Genomic DNA, 20,377 nt, shown 5'->3' on the forward strand with positions numbered 1-20,377 from the left:
CTGATGGAAAAATAGATATCTCAAATGTGAGTGTCAACTTATGTCTTTGGTACCTTCTGAGTCAGCTTTTATGATATAGTGTTAGTGCACTCTCAAGCTACATATTAAAATATCGTTATGGTTACAACATAATACATGTTCAACTCTCAATATGTGCTTGGACTCTGGTTAACATCAGGGACAGGTTTTCAGAATTCTTCTTTTCTCTATACTCACACCCTGGGTAATCTCATTTTACTTTATCATTTTAAATACCATGTACAGGCTAAATATATATGTATGGCTTGGATTAGATCTAGGTCCTGAACTCCACATTCTTATAACTAATGGTATATTGAGCATCTCCAATTGATTATTGAAAAGGAATCTCCATTATGACATGTTACAGTCTGATCTTTCTGCATACCTTCCCAGAAGACACTTAATGGTGGCTACTCTATTTAAACCACTAAGTTAAAAACAATGACTGCCACCTTTGTCTCTGTATTTTTCTTCTACTTTATATCCTACTTTATATCCTTTCTTCTACTTTATATCCTTATTAGTTCTACCTCAAACGAGTAGCCAGAATCTGACAATGTGTCATTCTCCATTGTTACCACATGAATCCAAGCCCTATCCTGTCTCACCTAGATTACTATAATAACCTCTGTACTCATCTGTTCATCTATATCACTTCCTCCATAGTGTATCTTCCAAAGAGCTGTAGAAAGAATGTTTTAAAACATATGGTAGATGATGTACTTTTCTTCTCAAAACCCCACAGTGTATTCCCATCTTTCTCAGAGTAAAAGTTAGTATTTTACACATAATTGAGGCCACTAGTAAGTATGTGAGCTCAGCTCCAGCTACTATGGTGTCCTTGAAATTCTGATGCCAAAATCATAAAAAGACATTACAGAAAAAGGCAACTATGGAACTGTATGTATCAGCACACAGATGAAAATATTCTAAACAAAATTTTATGAAATAAAAGCCACTAATATATGAAAAGATATTAACTGATGCCACGTGGAATTTATCCGTGAAATGCAAACTCATTTTAATATTTAAAATAACCAATCAATATAATTTAACAGATTAATAAAAGAGAAAAACCTATTATCATCTCAATAGATGAAGAATAATATTTGACAAAATGTAATATCTATTTGATGAAAAACACTCAGTAAACCAGAAATAGAAGGAAACCTCCTATACTTGATAAAAGGCAGTGGTGAAAAACCTATAGCTAAAATCAAACTTCATGGTAAAAGACCAAGTGCTTTCCCTCTAAGCTTAGGAAAGACAGGTATTTCTGATCTCACCAATTCTATTCAACATTGTACAGTAATTCAAGTAAAAGGATAAAAAAGCACCTAGATTGGAAAGAAAGAAATAAAAACTGTCTTTAATGGCAGATGACATGATTGTATATATAAAAATGCCTATGGAGGGGCGCCTGGGTGGCTCAGTGGGTTAAGGCGCTGCCTTCGGCCCAGGTCATGATCTCAGGGTCCTGGGATAGAGTCCCGCATCTGGCTCTCTGCTCAGCAGGGAGCCTGCTTCCCTCTCTCTCTCTGCCTGCCTCTCCATCTACTTGTGATTTCTCTCTGTCAAATAAATACATAAAATCTTAAAAAAAAATGCCTATGGAATATACAAGGAGGCTAGAACTGATAACTGAGTTTACAAGGTTGCAAGATATGAGATCAATATACAAAAATCAACTGTGTCCATATACTAGCAAGGAACAATTAGAAATTGAAATGATAAAATAATGCCATTTATCATAGCATCAAAAAGAAGAAATATTTAGTGATAAATCTGACAAAAAGTGTGGAATCCATGTGCATTGAAAATGATAAGCTATTGCTGAGAAAATTTAGTAAAGATCTGTATAAAAAGAGATATATACACTGTTCATAGGTTAAATTGATCTTTGGATTTAACACAATCTCAGTAAAAATCCCAGAAGTCGTCATCTGGGGGTAAAAACTGATAAGTTGATTTTAAAATCATATCAGAATTCAAAGCATGTGAAATGCCAAAACAACTTTGAAAACAGATCTTGAAGCTGGGGGTTTAACACTCTACAAGACTCATTGTAAAGGTACATTAATCAAGACAGTGTGGGATTGGCATAACGACAAACAGATAGATTAATAGAACAGAGGCGAGATTCCGGAAATATATATAATCGGACAACTGATTATTGACAAAGATAAAAAAGCAATTTCATGGATTTTTTTTTTTTCAACAAGTGATTCTGAAACACTCGCATATCTATATGTGAAACAAAGCAACACACTTCATACCTTACACTATAGACAAAAATTGACCAGAACTGGATTATCTATCTTAATATAGAATCTAAAACTGAAAAGTTCCAGGAGAAAATCTTTGTGACCTTTGTTTAGTCTAAGATTTCTTAGACAACACATAATAATAGATAGCAACAAAAATTGATAAACAACTTCATCAAAACTGAAAATGTCTGCTCTTTGAAAGACACTGTTAGGAGAATGAAAAGGCAAGCCATAGACTCAGAGAAATTATCTGTGAATTATGTATCTCACAAAGGCCTGTGTCCAGATTATATAAGGAGTTTTTGAACTCAAGAAGGTTCAACAGCATCCCAATAAAAATATGAGTTAAAGGTTTGAATACACACTTCAAAAAAGAAGATATGTAAATAGTAAACCATCCCATGAAAAAACGTTTAATCTCATTAGTCAGTAGAGGCATGCAAATTCAAATCACAATGAGAGACCATCAAAAAATTACTAGAGGGACGCCTGGGTGGCTCAGTTGGTTAAGCAGCTGCCTTCGGCTCAGGTCATGATCCCGGCGTCCTGGGATCGAGTCCCACATCGGGCTCCTTGCTCGGCAGAGAGCCTGCTTCTCCCTCTACCTCTGCCCGCCTCTCTGTCTGCCTGTGCTTGCTCTCTCTCCCCCTCTCTCTGACAAATAAATAAAAAAACAAAAAACAAAAAACAAAAAACAAAACAAAACAAAACAAAAAAAATTACTAGAATGGCTAAAATTCAAAAGATATATCAAATGTTGGAAAGGTTGTGGAGGAGTAGAACTCTCATCCCCTGTTGGTGAGAAGGTAAAATGGTGCAGACACCTTGAAATACAGGTTGGCCCTTTCTAGAATTTAAACGTGCCCCTATCATATGATCCAGTCGTGTCCTTCCTAGATGTTTACTCAGGATAAATGAAGGCATATATCTATTCAAAGACATGTACAAGAATGTTTATAGAAACTTTACTGGTAATAGCCAGAAATCTGGAAACAACCCAAATGTTTGTCAGCAGATGGATGCTTGAATAAGCTGTGATATCTCTGTACAATAGAATACACTCAACAATAAAACGTATGAATCATTGATACATGCAAATATATGGATAAGTCTTAACATAATTATGTAGACTAAAGCCATATGAAAGAGTACATGCTGTATTATTTATATAAAATTCTATAAGATGCAAACTAATCTGTAATGGCATAAAGTTGGTCAGTGGTTGGCTGGAAATGGAGATGGGATCAGGAACGGCAGTGGAGACGTTACAAAAGGGCCCAGGAAACTTGTGTCGGCGGTAGTTACATTACTTTCTTTGATTATTGTGATGAAGTCACAGATATATACAAATGTCCAGTCTGCTCAAACTGTAAATGTTAAATATGTACAGTTACTTTATGTTAATTGTATCTACTATATGCTGTTAAAACAAGAAATAGTCAGTGTTTGAATTCAAAGTGTGTTTTGTTCGGATGGCCAGATGTCAAAATTGAAAAATTATTTAGGATTATACACATTGTAACCAGTGCCAATCTCAGCTTTTTAATGTTTTTATCATTTTGGTTTTAAGAAGCACATTCCTCTCATGATCGTATGTAAATCATAAACAAGAAGGTCTTATAAAATTTTTCTTTGTGTTTTTTTTTTTTTTCCCCTAACTGAAATGTAATTTTAACAAAAACAATGTGTTTTTGACAAACTGAGGGTTGCGGGGGGGTTGGGGGGCGGTAGGGAGAGGGGGGTGGGGTTATGGACACTGGGGAGGGTGTGTGCTATGGTGAGTGCTGTGAAGTGTGTAAACCTGGCGATTCACAGGCCTATACCCCTGGGGCTAATAAAACATTATGTTTTTTTTTTAATAAAAATATAAAAAATTATTTAAAAAAAAACAAAAAAATGTGTTTTTGTAAGTGAAGCATACGGATAATCTATGCACAAAGCATGGGCATGTCCAAAAACCACGAGTTGTAGGAGGCAGGACGTCAGCTTCTAGTTCACCATCATTGGTGACTAGTCACTCCAATAACAGTGTAACCTGAGGAAGGCCATTTAACAGTGTCCCTCGAGGTTTAATAAGGACAGCAGGGCTATATATTACTGGGCGGACAAATGTGACAACAGGTAAGCCTTTGGCCATCCCTCCAAGGAAGGTAAATTTACAAAGGAGCTTATTGGATGCTATTTTCTACTGCAAGTCTGTCTGAAGTTCTAGCAGCTGCAAGTTTGGCTAATTTAACCCAAGAGACTTAACCTAGGTGTGAATAGCTGCTGTCTTTGAGATAAAATGCACACACTTGTATTTCAATATGTTTAGTGTGACCTGTATAACCTTGAGGTGAAAATGTGATGGCATAGATAACTAATCTAAGAGATTCTTCATACAATAAGGAGGGAGTAAGTAAAAAAGAAAGCAAATTCACTCAAAAAAAGTAAACTCAATATTGGCTTCAAAGTCATTTTGATTCCTTTTATGATTTAAAAGGATAATAGATAACGTGGTTAAATAATATAAGAACTATCCTATGCAGTGCCTGGCTGGCTCAGTCAGAGAACTGGGCAACTCTTGATCTTGGGATTGTGAGTTCAAGCCCCATGTTTGGGTGGAGAGATTATGTAAGAATAAAATCTTAAAAAGGAAAAATAAGAACTAGCCTATAACATGGACACTGTGCCCCTGGATAGTTCAGCCTTGGAGTCCTTAGGTTGATGAGGATCTAGAACTCTGCACTTTTCTCTAACCCTTCTTTCTCCTCAAGCTATACACCTGGAGAAGGTTCAATTTTCCCTGCATATGAATTTAACCCTTTTGTTGCTCCTCCATGAATTCTTTTATTATTATTATTGAGGCATAATTGACATGTATTAGTTTCAGGTATACAATATGATTTGATATTTGCATATATTATAAAATAATCATCACAGTATCTAGTTAACTTTGTTACCGTGCATCATTACAAAATGTTCTTCTTCGGATGAGAACTTTTAAGTTTGCACTTTCAAATATGCAGTATCATATTATTAACTGTAGTCGTCATGCTTTACATTGAATCCCTAGGACTTGTGTATTTTATAACTGGAGATTTGTATCTTTTCACATTTTTCACCAATTTCTCCCACCTGCCATCTTCCACCTCTGGCAACCACCAATCCGTATCCACAAGCATTTTTTTTTGTTGTTGTTTGTTTGTTTTTTTAGATTCCATATATAAAGAGGTGATGTGGGCCTGGGTGGCTCAGTTGGTTAAGGGACTGCCTCCGGCTCAGGTCTTGATCCTGGAGTCCCAGGACTGAGACCCACATCGGCTCCTTGCTCTGCAGGAAGTCTGCTTCTCCTGCTAACCTCTCTCCTCTCATTCTTTCTCTCTCTCTCAAATAAATAAATAAAATCTCTAAAAAAAAATAATTCTTCTTTAAAAAAAATAAATGAGGTGATGCAACATTTGTCTTTCTCTGTCTGATGAATTTCATAATGCCCTCAAGATCCATCCATGGTGTTGCAAATGACAAGATTTCGTTTTTTTTTTTATTATGCGGATAAATAATATTCCACGTGTACTTATACCACATTTTTTTTATCCATTCATTCATTGATGGATACTTAGGTCATTTCCATGTCTTGGCTATTGTAAATAATGCTGCAATGAACAGGGAGATGCAGATATCTTTTTAAATTAGTATTTTCTTTTTTTCTAAAGAGTTTATTTATTTGAAAGAGAGTGAGAGGGAGAGAGCACACACATGAGTGGGGAGTGGGGGAAGGGGCAGAGGGAAAAGCAGGCTCCCCAGTAAGCAGCGAGCCCGACACAGGGTTCTATCCCAGGACCTGAGATTATGACCTGAGCTGAAGGCAGATGCTTAACTGAGTGAACCACCCAGACACTCCTAAGTTAGCATTTTCATTTCCTTTGGATAAACTACCAAAAGTAGAATTGTTGGATCGTATGGTAGTTCTATTTTTACTTTTTTGAAAGAAAAAAAAGTAAAAAAATTACAAAAAAAAGTACAAAAATTGTAATTTTCTGTGGGGGCTATGCCAATTTACATTCTCAGAAACAGTGTACAAGGGTTCCCTTGTTTCCACATCCCAGCTAATATTTCTTTTATGTCTGATAAGCTTCTTAATGCATGTATAATTTTAGTTTGAATCTCTTGTATGGTCTTTAAAAAAATTTTTTTTTAACCTATAGTTCCCATTACTCATCACTCACTTTGCAAATTGGTCAGAAATAGGCCATTTCTAAGATATTTAGACCAAATTATACTCTATTAGTTGACATCTTCAAGCCCCAAAGCATTCGATCCATTCTGCTTACTGGAGCTGCTAATTTTGAAAATGTTTTCCTATGATCACAATTATTTCATGTAGTGTTGGATATACGTTGGAATAGTTACTGTGTTTGATGCTAATGGAAAAACTCTAATGTTTGTATAGTGAGGCTGTTCAGGCCGATCAGCCCCAATTCTTCCGTTTTGACCGACATTTGAATCTGCTTTCAATTCTGATCTGTTTGGGGGTACTAAACCCCAATCAGCTTAGTATAAGGTGCTTTATGTTTATAGTTTTCAGTGATGAGGAGGTGTGATTTGCTTTATGGTGTGTGTGTGTGTGTGTGTGTGTGTGCGCGCGCACACAATAATGTGCTACATTATTGTTGCAGCATTTATAGGATCAGTCTATGGGTTTGGCCAAGTTTGTGGAATACAAGTACAAAAGTGTATTTTTTTTTTCCAAAAAAAGATTTTACCATATTTAATGGATTTTGAAATTTTTTAAAATTCTGAAGTTAGAACAGGGGTTAATCCTTATGAGTGTCAAAGATGTGGAAATTGAAGCAAGTCCCATCAGTGCCTTCATTTTGAGAATAATTTTCCATGCTGGTTGCTATTCTGTGCCCTGCATGAGTGACTCAGTGTGTACCTAAGGACCATTTTAATGTGTGGCATCTGGATGGACACCTGGAAGCTGTGAAGCTTTGAACTAAGGAGCCATTAATGCTAAAAAAAAATTAACATTAATGTTGATTATCCTCTTTAACTTGTTTCACCCACAACTGCTCAATCATTCTGCAACCAGATTACTGCCAAGTCCATATGTTTCTGTGTCACTTAGGCCTGACTAATTAAAATATTCTGTTGTAGGTGCTGCATAAATTTTAAAAGTCTGAAATGTCTCTCTAACCAACTGAAGAGACTTTTAATCTTTTATGAGAATTAATGTATACATTTCTTTTAACCTGCCAAATACTGAACATATGACCTAAAATTTTATGTTCTGTTTGGTTTTGATTCAGAACAAAAACAAATCTATGCGTATCAGCTGTGTTCTAAACTTTGCCAAACTGAAATACTCTTTATAATCCTGATAGAGTTTCCTTAATGTTTTCCTTTAGATTTACTCTTGCTAATAAGGATAATTTTTAGCTAAAGACTCTATGAGAAAAAGATTAGTCTTCATTGGTAAGGAAAGAAATGCAAACTTAAGCATCAATCAAATACCATTCCCTTCTTTCAAATTGTCACTGATATGAAAAGATAATAATCAGTGTTGGCATTCTCAAACACCGCTAATGTGAGTGCAAATTGGCAAAATATTTAAAACATAATTTGGCAGCATAGACTGAGTGCCTTGATGTTTTCATTTTGTTGTTTCAGTTTCATTCAAAAAGTATTATGAGGAAATAATCAGATATGTACAAATATTCATTAAAAATATTTATCATAATGTTATTTTTTATGATGGTATTCCTTAAAACGGCAGAACTTAGAAATTTGGATGAGTAATAATGCAAAAATTGTTCAATAAATCAGCTCTTCCCCATGATAGACAAATGCCTTGCTTAAAATGTTTTTGAAGACTAATGTCAAAGGAAATTTTCTTTTTTAAAATTTATTTAATTTGCTTTCAAATTTTAAATTTTTAATTGAAGTGTAGTTAACATATACTATTAGTTTCAGGTGTACCTCATGGTGATTTGACAATTACATACATTGCAAAATGCTCACCTTGATGAGTGTGGTTACCATCTCTTACCCTGCAAAGTTATTACAGTATTATGCATTAACTGTATTCCTTATGCTGTACTTTTCATACCTATGACTTATTTATTTTATTTCTATTATTTTATAACTGAAAGTTGTGCCTCTTAATCCCCTTCACTTATTTCACGTAGTCCCCCCCCTCCGCAACTACCAGCTTGTTGTCCGTATTTATGAGTTGTTTTCTTTTTTTCTGTATTTGTTTGTTTGTTTGTTTTAGTTGCACATATAATATAAATGATATCACATGGCATTAGCCTTTCTCTGACTTATTTCACTCATTATAATACCCTCTAGGTCCAACTATGTTATCATGAATGACAAGATTTCATTCCTTTTTATGGCTCAGTATTATTTCATTCACACACACACATACACCACACACACTTTTTCATTCATTTATTCATGGGCACTTAGCTTGCTTCCATATTTTATTTATTTTTTATTCTTTTTAAAAATTTTATTTACACATTTGACACAGAGAGAAATCACAAGTATGTAGAGGCAGGCAGAGGGAAGGGGAAGCTGACAGTGAGATCATGGCCTGCGCTGAAGGCAGAGGCTTAACCCACTAAGCCACCCAGGCGTCCCATTTAATATGTCTGTTATGTCACTAGGGATTCTGGTGTACACAAAAGCTGAGTCAGGAGTTCCCTTTTTAAATTTAATTAATAATGTTAGTGAAAGATACGATGCTATTACTTACTACCTCATTAATGGAAAGTATTTATTAAAACTTAGTTTGAGTTGGTTAAAGTAGGTTCATTTGGGCACTGGTTCACACTGTAGGGATACCTTGGTATAGAGATTAATTTAGAGATTAATTTAAAAAATAGTTGTCTCAGTTCCTTTTGGAGGCTAGTAGTGTATAAATAGATGCACAATAAAAATAATTTTTCTCCATCATTAGATTCCAAAAAAGAACCAATAAATTAAATCAAGTCAGGTCACATGTAATTTATTTAAGAAGATATGCATTATTTTCATTTTCTGTTACGGAACAAGGCCATGTATTTCTGGATTTTTTTTTTTTTTTTAACTTTTCATCCACTTCTTCCAACATCGCTAAAGAAAATAATTTTCAGCCTATTCTCTGATACTTGATAAAATAGAGCAGCAACAAGAATCAACACAGTAACACAAACATTGAGTAATTCGGTTATGTTTGAAAACATACTCCCCAAACACACACACACACACACACACACACAGAGGTAATAAATACTTTTCCACTTTTGATTATTATCTTAACTGATTTGTGTTAGTAACAGTTGTCTGCTTATAGTTTCTGAACAGTCAGGCCCTGCTTCAGAGTCAAGCTTAAAAGACAGTGCCCCTTTGACACAGTCTTAAGTGTTTAAGGAGATTAAAGCAGTGATCTCCCTCGCCCTAATTTGATCCCATGGGAATATATTCTTGTTAATTTTGGTGCTCTCCACCTTTGACTATGGAAAAGAGCACACTATTTTTAGCTAATGTAAGGACATAAAAACAGAATGTTTGCCTTGTAAAAGGTGATTAAAATTTAAAATGTTATTGCTTGCTGTACCTTAAATTCATTGCTCTTGAACTATTCATTTATTAGTTTTTAGGAGTGAGCTTTTAGGAGTGAGCTGTTAAAATACCTAAACAAGGAAGCCGTTATACCAAGATATCTCCGACGCGGCATGGACCACCTAGCTAAGCAAACCAAAACCTAAATGGGAGTCAATGTGCTTTGGTCTGAGAAAATGAAGCTTAATAACCAATGACGGGCAAGTAGACTTTCCCACAGAAAGCAGCTGCTCAAGCCATAGCCAATCAGTTTCCTTGCTTTCCTTCTGCATCTTTTCTATGAAAACCTCTTCCCCAGCTCCTGTCCTGTCTGGGACTTCTCTTAACCACTTGTGGTTTGGGCACTGATGAGTTGTAATCTGTACACTCAAATGCTTGAAAATTTTAATATGCCATAGTTTATCTTTTAACAGAGCTTAGAGCTTATATTAAGCTTCTAAGCAAGACTTTTGATGCTGAATTGATAGTTATAAACTTATTTATCAAAAAATATAAATCATTTGGGGGATGTTTCTTTAAATATTTCCGAGGTATTTCTTTTATAAATTTCTCCAATGTTTAAAGTACTACTGTTTTCCAATTCTTCCGTGAGTCTACTCAAAAAGCAAGCCTCCTGACTTAGTTTAAAGCCTGCGAATCTCAACTTTTTTTTTGTTGTTGTTCTTGTGTAGTAGGAACATAGCTAGTTACCACTTTCATCAGAATATTTTAGAATTTAAATGTCAAAGAAAATATTAAATGTTCCTGGAGAGGGTTGTTCTCACTAAACTGAATGGGAATAAACTTGGCAGGTAAGTAGTCTTTAGAAATAGGATTAATTCACACCAACACAGTATGGTAGTTAATTTAGAACCTCTGGGTGAGAAGAAAAAAAATGTGAGGCTCTATCAAGTTTACTGTGTGGCTGGAAACACAAAGTGCAGATCAAAGGCCCCACAGCGAAATCTGGAAAAGCTTATTTAGTTAGTCCTCTTTGGTGAAATTTAGAGCAAAGCCCATGGTTCCTTCAGCAGAGAAACCTACTTCCATGTTAGTTCATCATTTTTTAAATAATAAGAACTTTCTGTAATAATTATTTTTCTAGACATCCAAAATTGAGCAAAATGCCCCAGCGTCTCTCTCTCTCTCTCTTTTTTTTTTTTCTTGAAGAGAGAGACTGTGAGTGGAGGTGGTTGGGGGGAGCCGAAGGAGAGAGAGAGAGAAATCTAAGTGGTTTCCATACCCAGCACTCTGAGCCTGACCTGGGGCTCGGTATCATGACCTTGAGATCATAACCTGAGCAGAAATCAAGAGCCAGCCGCTTAATGGACCGAGCCACCCAGGCACCCTAAAATGCTCCAATATCTTGAAGGCACATCAGTTAGCTATGTGTAGATGAAATTAATCTTGAATACAAATAATCTGCTTCAGGCTGTCATGTATGTGGAAGGTATGTGGGGGGTCCTCACTTTGCACAATAGTGCAGAGCCATAAAAAAATGATTGTACAAGTTAGAACTGGGAAAGTGATTCTAAAACAATGGGGGAAAATTATAATTGTTTCATAACTTTAAATTTTTTTGCAAAGATCTTTAAAAACTCTCTGATTTGGTTATGAATCTATAGAGAAATGAACAAAATATTAAAACTATATTATTTTGTACACTGTTATTTAAAAATTAGAAATAAAATTGTTCTTTTTTTGTGTGAAAATCCTGTCAGTTTGAACAGTGCTTGCTTTCCTTTTGTTGTATAGCTTAGGACACAGAGTATTTTTTAATGATTTGGTAATTATTATACTCTTTTCTAAGTTTGGATCAGCTTTCAACAGAATATAGTTTGTGTTGTCAACGTCATAAAACAGCTTCAAGAGTTTCTTTAGTGCGAAGTGTTTTTGCCAACATCACTGCTTCTGGGGCATCTTTATCCCCTTCTTCAGAAGTACCCTCCTCATTGATGCCGGTAGGCTCACCTTCTCTGTTCCTCTGGCTGCGTATGCGTAGTCTGTTAGCAGCATGGTCAATATTTCCAGTCAACTCTTTCATCTAAAATTTCATTTACATACAATTCAAATCTGACAAAGTTACTTTCACAGTGAGGTAGAAGTTTCTACCATCTTGCACACATTTTGCTTCCTGCCATGATGCTTGAGTATTTTCAGTTACATGCTTTATGTCATGTATCTTCCCAAACTCTGCTAAACAAATGACATGATCTCCAGTTGTAGCTTCAGGAGTCTGTTCAAAAGTCCATCTAAGATAAAAAGCTTTAAAAGTTGAAATACCTTCTCAGGCCAGATGCTGGCTTAATCAAGTCTTGCGTTTGGTGGTAGAAAGGCAGTTTTCACATTTTCATGCAAGTACCCTAGAAAATTAGAGTGACCTGGAGTATGGTCCGCCAGTATTAGTGCTTTAAATGTTCGAGATTATTTCGCCTTTTGTATCTCTCTACCCCTGGGAGATAAGAAGACAACATGACTACATGTTTCGTTGTCTATGCCTAAGCAGCAGATACACACAATCACTACCAGACTTTGAAAGAAATGACATGATTTGTCCTGGTCATGATTTGCATCTGTTATTTATGTAGTGCTTTGTGGAGTGAGGAGATAGTAGCCAATAGTTCTTTATGCAATCACTCACAGGTAATATACACACTGGCAGCTGAAATTTGAACAGTGTTTGGAGGGGACTGGTGTTATTTAATTAAATCAGAAAACTGAAATACTATCGAAAAGGAGAACTACTTTTACTAAGCTTAACAAATTTATCTGAGGATTCTGTACTCAATTTTTCTCTTCACAAAAATGTGCTTAGCCTCTCATTTTTTCCCCAAATGATGGCAGTGAGCTTTAAAATTTAAGAAATAATTGGGTCGCTTGGGTGGCTCAGTGGGTTGAAACTTCTGCCTTCGGCTCAGGTCATGATCCTAGGGTCCTGGGATGGAGCCCCGCATCGGGCTCTCTGCTCAGCGGGGAGCCTGTTTCCCTTGCGCTCTCTCTCTCTCTGCCTGCCTCTCTGCCTGTCTGTCAAATAAATAAAAAAAAAATTAAGAAATAATTTTAATTTGGTAAACTTTAAAGTATAAATTATTTTAACTTCCTTACACTAATAAGCAGGTTAGTAGTTGGAATCTCCCTTCCATCCTATGTGCAGCTCAGGCAGGCAACAGGACAAGAAGATTTATTTCCATATCCCCCTGCATACGGTCAGCCAAGCAGCCACTAAAGGTTGGATCTCTAGTGCTCTTGTTTGTATGTATAACGACAGCAGCACTCAGGACTAAACATAGACCTTCACTATGTTAACCAGCCAGGAGTGGAGTCTTGAAGAAGAAAATATATCCATAATTATATGCATAGTATCCTTAAGAAATTACGGAAATTTGGGGGAATAGGTAATAGCCCTACTCTTTTGGAAGTTGGAAGTATCAGTTTGCCTTCTTCTGGCAAATCAACGAAAAGGAAAATTTTCCTCAGGTTCTAGTAACTTAAAACATTTTTAAAAACAGGTTTGCTGAGATATAATTTGCACAATATAAAATTCCCCTTTGTAAGTGTACAGTTCAATGAGTTTTAAAAACAAGGAACACTTGATAAATTTGCATGTCATTCTTGTGCAAAGCCATGCTAATCTTCACTGAGTTGTTCCAATTTTTGTTCCAATATATACTGCCAAGTCGAGCACTCTCCGAGTTTTAATTTTTGGCAGAAAATTGCCATCTAATATTTTTCAGAACATAGGGGAAGGAAATATTAGACTTTTTTATGATGGACATCGTATATATATTTAATATTTATTTTGGAAGCATTTAAGACAATATATGGATAGATAAATAACCAGATTCAATCAAAATGTAGTGAATCTTCGTATTAGTTTTAGTATGTAGTTGTAATCCGTATTCTATAACTGAAAGAAGACATTTCCTCAACATTAAGAAACTTGACGGAAGGGAAAAGACTGGTTCATTTTGGAGCGAGGATACGGTCTCATATCTTTTGACTCACATCACACTGGGATAGGGGTTTCTCTATCTGGGGTTGCTCCATCAAGTATAGTAATAATAGGTATTATTTATTTTGGTCTCACATAAATCATTCTAAGTTCTCTGCGTGTGGCATTTCATGTCGTCCTTATGAGAGCCCTATAAAGTAAATGCTATGATTTTCAGTAGTGCATAGATGAAGAAATTGAGGTACAGTGACTTTAGGTATACCTTCCAAAGTCATAGAAATAATCGGGGACACCATTGGGGCCCTAGTTCCAGAGTCCATTATACATACTTCACATTGTCTCCCCTAATAGCCATTGAGCACAAAGGGAAAAGGCAAAGACTGGAGTCCCTTCTTAGAATTTTCCTTCTGGAGCAGAAGGGGCAAAAGAAGGAACGGAAAGGAAAATTTCCATTACTCTCTGGACAGGTTTTCCCAAGCATCTCACAAACCACATTCTAATAGTAAATCATTTTGATGTAAAGATCTCATTTCTAAACTTTTATATTTTCAGATTTGAGGTCTTGATTTATGGATTTTTCAAAAAATTGGAAATAAATTTCCACTATGCTAAAGGAGAAAGGAAAATACAAACAGAAGCACCTGTGCTCAACACTGAGCTTTAGGATGGTTTTACTGGTTGCTCTCTCTGCTTGATGTTGCTCTGTCCCAGATATGACATGATTCATCCGCTTACATCATTCCATGTCTTTTCAAGAGTCTTCTTCTTAGACCTTCCTATTTACAGCAGTAATCCTCCATATTCTGCCTTGATTCTGTTTTATTTTTCTCTCTTGTACTACCCAACCTAAGTTCAGACTGATACTTCCAACTCAAATTCCAGACCTCAAGGCTATGGCTTAACCTGTTTTTAAAACTATGTCTGCATCTTTATCACTGAGAACAGTGGTTTTTAAGGCCATGGAAAATAATAGAAAATTGATAACTGCACATTTTTTTTCTATCTAGAGTTGCACGTGAAATATTCTTAGAGTAACAACACTAATACCATCAATGATTACTGAACAGTTAGCATTGTTTTGCTTTTGCTCTCTGTATTATTTTCCATTTTTTATAGCTGTTCTATACCTATTGTCTGAGAATATAGCCATTTCATGCCATCTTCTCTGCCTTGTCCCTCATTTAGTCTTAGTGCCACAGGTAACTTTGTATTTATGCTCTACCAGTCCTTACATCAGTGTCTCTCTACTCATTTTGCTTGTCAGAAGGTTATTCTCCATTAGATTCCTTAGTAAGGGCTCAAGGGAACAATATTCCCGGAATCATTGCACACTGGTTAGGATTTGCCTAAGCCCTTTGAACTTGAAAATATGTTTTGCTGGGGGCGCCTGGGTGGCTCAGTGGGTTAAAGCCTCTGCCTTAGGCTCAGGTATGATCCCAGGGTCCTGGGATCGAGCCCCACATCAGGCTCTCTGCTCCGCGGGGAGCCTGCTTCCTCCTCTCTCTCTGCCTGCCTCTCTGCCTACTTGTGATCTCTGTCTGTCAAATAAATAAATAAAATCATAAAAAAAACAAACAAAAGAAAATATGTTTTGCCGGATAAAAATAATTCTTGGCTCACGCTTTTCTTTTTCTTGAATATCTTAAATATGTTAACCACATTTTCTTTCCTATAAAAGTCATGTATTCTTTTACCTTTGTTTTCTAGACACCTAAATGATTATTTCTTCCATCTCTCCCTTCCTTCCTCTCTTTTTAAAGTCACTTAGTTTTACTGAAATATGTCTTTGTTGTTATGGCTCATTTTCACAGTAATGTTATGTACAGTTCCAATATGCAGTTTTACATCTTTTATTTTAGGAAACTTTTCTGCAATTATTGGATTTGGTATTTGTTCTGTTTCCTTACTTTTGGTTTCATCTTCTTTCTTCTCCTACTATCCATATGCTCAACTTTTTTTTTTTTTGACTGTCTTCAATATTTTTAACTTTCTCTTGATTCCTTCTTTTTTTTCTTTTATTACTTGTTGAGTTCTAAAGTTTTTCTCTCTCACTTTTTATTTTGCTGAAGCTATCATCTGCTGTGTTTATCCCCTATTTATGTTATTTCTCATTTTTGGAATTCTCTCTTCTTTTATTTCTAATTATATCCAGAGTTATGGAACATTGTTTCTGAGCTTTTCTAGTTCTGATTTATGTTGTTTTCTTTCATGTTTTATAGCATTTTCTTAATGTTTCTTAGCTAGTTTTGAAATAGTAGGTTGTAGTTTTGTTCTGTTTTGTGGGCATATTTTCTGGCAGGCTTTTATTGTCTGCAGTACATTATTCTGTCTTTTTTCCTCTCTTTTTCTTATGATAATTTTCTATGGGAATGACCTTGATATTTATGTTGCTCATGTTTATATGAAATGAATTTTTTTTAAGGCAAAGCTTAGGAAAGTTTATATAACTTTACAGAGCTCCCTCTTCTGTTGTTTTTATGTGGTTTAAAAATGTGGTAATGTGCTCTCTGGGATTTCATCTGGACTCTTACCCCCTTTTTCTTTGTTGCCTCTATCCTGTTCAGTTTTGGTTCCTCTTCTAGCAATTCCTTTTCAGTGTGGGTTCCTGTCCTTGACGGCCAGTTCTGAGAGCTAACAGGTGTTCTCTGTTCTGGTTGTTCAGTATTTCTTGGAAGGGGAGAGATTACATTCACAAACTCCTTATACTTTCAGCTGTTGTTCCCACATTGCTCTCTGCTTTCCAGTGAATGTGTGTTGGCAGTTTTAGTGTCCTATTCTCAGACTCTGAAGGACTGCTCTGTTATTTTCTTCCTCTTTCTCCTGTAGAGATGCAGATATCATGAAGTTTTAAAGTTATAGGTAGTTTGCCTCTGCCCCACATATTTTGGAGCTTACAGGGATAATTATTCATTAAGTTTTAAAATTTTATTTTATTTTTTAAATATTTTATTTATTTATTGGGGGGGGAGGGCAGGAGGAAGTCAGAGGGAGAGGAGAAGCAGACTCCCCATTGAACAGGAAGCCTGACCAGACAGACCACTTGGGGCTGGATCCTGGGACTCCAGGATCATGTGCTGAGCTGAAGGCCCAGGCTTAACTGACTGAGCCCTCAGGCGCCCCTCATCTCATTTTGTTTTATTCTTAAAATTAAAAAATACATATTTATTTATCTGAGAGAGACAGTGAGAGAGCACAAGTGGGGGGGAGGGGCCGAGGGGGAGGGAGAAACAGGCTCCCCATTGAGCAGGGAGCCCAATGTGGGACTCAATCCCCGGACCCTGAAATCATAACCTGAGCCCAAGGCAGAAGCTTAATCACCTGAGCCACCCAGACACCCTCTAATTCTATTTTAAATGCTATTCTGCTTTACTGGTTTTGCCATCTAAGTGCTCTGTTTTTATGTGGGGATTTGGTGGGATTAAAAGTCTGCAGAGCCACCTCTACCATCTTTCTAGAATCCTCCCTCTTATGTCGGTTTTCAGCACGTACCTTTAATTACACGGCAGCCATTTGACTTTCCTCAGTAAGTTCTTTTTAATATTAATCGGATTACATAATATGTACATATATATTAATATATTAAAGCCAAAAATTACCAGTCACTTAACCTGACACTTTCAAAGATCCTTTATAGGTAGAATTATTTTGGGAGACTCAGGTCCATCTTGAAATCAATTTATATGAATTTTACCTCAGAGTAAACAGCAAACAACAATTTTTTTTTTTTTTTTTTAAGTGATACAGCTTTCAGAGTCGTAATACTTTCTGGTAGAAACAATTTTGTGGGAAAAAAAAAACCTCCATCTCAACTGATTGAATGCTCAGGTTTCCCTTCAAACGATCAAGTTTGAAGTGTTTTAAAGGACAGTTTTACTCAGATGATGGAAATATGAAAAAGAATAAAAAGGAAAGCACTGCACTTACTTGGAGGCCGTTCTTTTTCTTTGAGGTATGGTGTTTGTTGTAGGCTATTGGGGACTATTGGCCTATTCATGGCATTAGTGGTAGCCATTTCCAGACAAGGGAAGGCTTTCATAGATAACTCTCAGAGTGCTGTGAAATGATCCAAATTGGAAGGCAAGGAAATGAAAACGTGTACTTGCTTGAAAGACCGTGAATGCTCATAAAAATGAGCTGTTATGGTGGTCTTTCATCCCAATCCCTGCAGATAAAAAGCTATCTCCACATGATTTGCTAAAGCCCTCTTACCTCACTTTCACTGAGCAAGGAATCATGATTCAAAACAGGGTAGGCTTTTTTTTTGGTCAAGTTGCTATGGTGAAATAAAAAAAAACAAAAAAACTCTAAATGTTCATGCAATTGGAATATTTCTTTTATCATGCCTTCTGATAACCTACATACACACTTTCTTTTTTCTTAAAAGGACATGCTTACATGAATTCCTACTCCTTTAAGAGATTCCCCTGCTCCTTCCCCCCACTCCTCCCCACACACACCAGTAGCTAGGTTTTGCATACTATGGACGGATTTCCAATGTAAATCTGGTTTTCTACTTCATTCTTTTTTTTTTTTTTTAATAATAAGCAGTAGGAAAGAATTCTTTATCTGTTATAAAAGCATGCATGAATTTTGTCTCATTCTGCTAAGTGTCTTTATTTGTTAACACAGTCACAATGAACAGAGAAATGCTTCTATTACTCTTCATCCCATGTCCTCTTCTGTGTTAATTCATTTTTCCTCTAAATGAGTTGGGATTCCATTGGAAGGGAAAAACAGACTTTAGATTATATTTATTTACTTATTTCTGCAGTGCTCTTTGAGATGCCTATGTGGATGTTGATGTAAGAAACAAGAAAAAAGCCTGTTCATTGATTTTTTTTTTTTTCTCTGCAATTCCATGCAGACATTTGGGGGCCAGGAAGATATTTTCATTTTGTAGTTGCTTTACATGAGGAATAAGATATGTGGTCAATCTAGAGTTTTCTCAGACTGATACTATTAATGAAAAATAGACTCATGGAAATAATGGTGTCCAGTATTTAATCTGATACACAGATTGTTGGACAATTTTATCCTGGATAGATGCATGTTTTTTTGGATACACAAATCAAACATTCCTTAAGATCAAGTAGGTTTGGGATGAGACCATTTACTCTATAGATTTAACCAAGATTTTATCATAGTATAAAACCGACACAATATTTTCATTTATTCCTCCGTTCAGTAAGCACTTACTAGGCATGTGTGTTTCGGGTTTGTTGCAACATACACTTCATCCTGCTCTCTTCAAGTTTTGTTTATAGAGTTGTTTTTTTTTTTTTTTTTTGCATTTCGGGTTTCTTTTACCTAGAGTATATTTTGCTTTGTTTTTGTTTTTGTTTTGTGACTATTTGTGCTGATAGTTATGGCACCTGGTTCTAGATCTGTATTCTGCAGTGAGATTTCAGTGTGATCTCTCACCGGGTATTTAATCTATTTTCATCCTCGAGGAAAAAGGGGGAAAAAACTGCTCTTATTATCTGCTGTTTCTGGAAATGAGATTAGAGCAGACACAAGTTAGCCAGAACTTGGAAGCATCTCACATCACTCAAATAGATGATGCGGAGGAGTGACAGTGATTACGAGGATCAATGTCTTTTTTCAGACAAAGAAACTGGAATTGTTGACTTTTGACTGTATTGGTTATGTAAAAAAACTTACCTCAAAACAGAGATTAGGTAATAGAAACAAATGAAAATTGTGACGTTTTGCTAGGGATCAGTAAGCTAAGCATGAGAAGCCTTTCTTATGTAAACTTTAAGTCTTGGCTCGAACCTTAGCTTCACCCACAAAGCCAGGTGCTAAAGCTAAGTGAGCATCTTTCCTTCCATCCTGCTCTCTTTTCCAAATTAGAGGAAATATTTTAAGGGAAAAGCGACAAGGGTTGGGGAGCACCTATGATGGGTGTACCTTATGATTGGCCAAGGAAGAAAGAAATAATGATCATTTTTCCTGTCGGTGGCATATTACAAGGGACCTAAAGCAAAATAATATCACAAGGAAAGGGTTGCTTTCTAGCTGGGTCAGAGAAAAGTTAGGGATTCTACCTAAAATATGAATTCCTAGAGGAAAAACTATATTAACATGGAAAGTTAATGAGGGAATTGAAATTATCCTTTGATAGATGTTTGCCTTGCTTATATATTTGCAGTGAGGTAGTAAAGTGTGAGAAATGTCCCCTACTGGCATTGTAAAAATACGGGTGTTGTAATTAATTAAGATGATATATTGAAACATTGGCAAAGTTTAGTGTTTGCTAATACATGTGTGGCACAATTTCAGCCAGGGTTATTGTTGTTGTTATCTAATCTCACAACATATGCTTTTTTAGGACTGTCATCTTTTTAGAATTTACAAAGGAAATAAAAATCAGGCTATTATCTGACTTTTGTTCCTGAGAAACTAATGAGCAAGAGTCATTACTCATAACAGAGTAATTAATTGGGTTTCCACTCTGTGCCAGACAGTGAGCTGGATCTGGGCTCACTTAGATAAGAAACAGTTCTTTTTCTCATGGCACTCACAGTGTAGGGAGAGACAGGTAAACAAATCATTGCCATATAAGTTG

General features: G+C 36.0%; 1 non-coding gene across 1 annotated transcript; it reads right to left on the reverse strand.

Moving 5' to 3' along the window:
* Positions 1–13,432: 13,432 nt before the first annotated feature.
* On the reverse strand, positions 13,433–13,542 carry LOC122890758. The gene has a single exon (XR_006381183.1). It is a non-coding gene; the product is annotated as a U6 spliceosomal RNA (small nuclear RNA).
* Between the last annotated feature and the right edge of the window lie 6,835 nt (positions 13,543–20,377).

Source organism: Neovison vison, chromosome 11, assembly GCF_020171115.1.
Source record: "Neovison vison isolate M4711 chromosome 11, ASM_NN_V1, whole genome shotgun sequence".
In the NCBI taxonomy this organism is placed as follows: Eukaryota; Metazoa; Chordata; class Mammalia; order Carnivora; family Mustelidae; genus Neogale; species Neogale vison.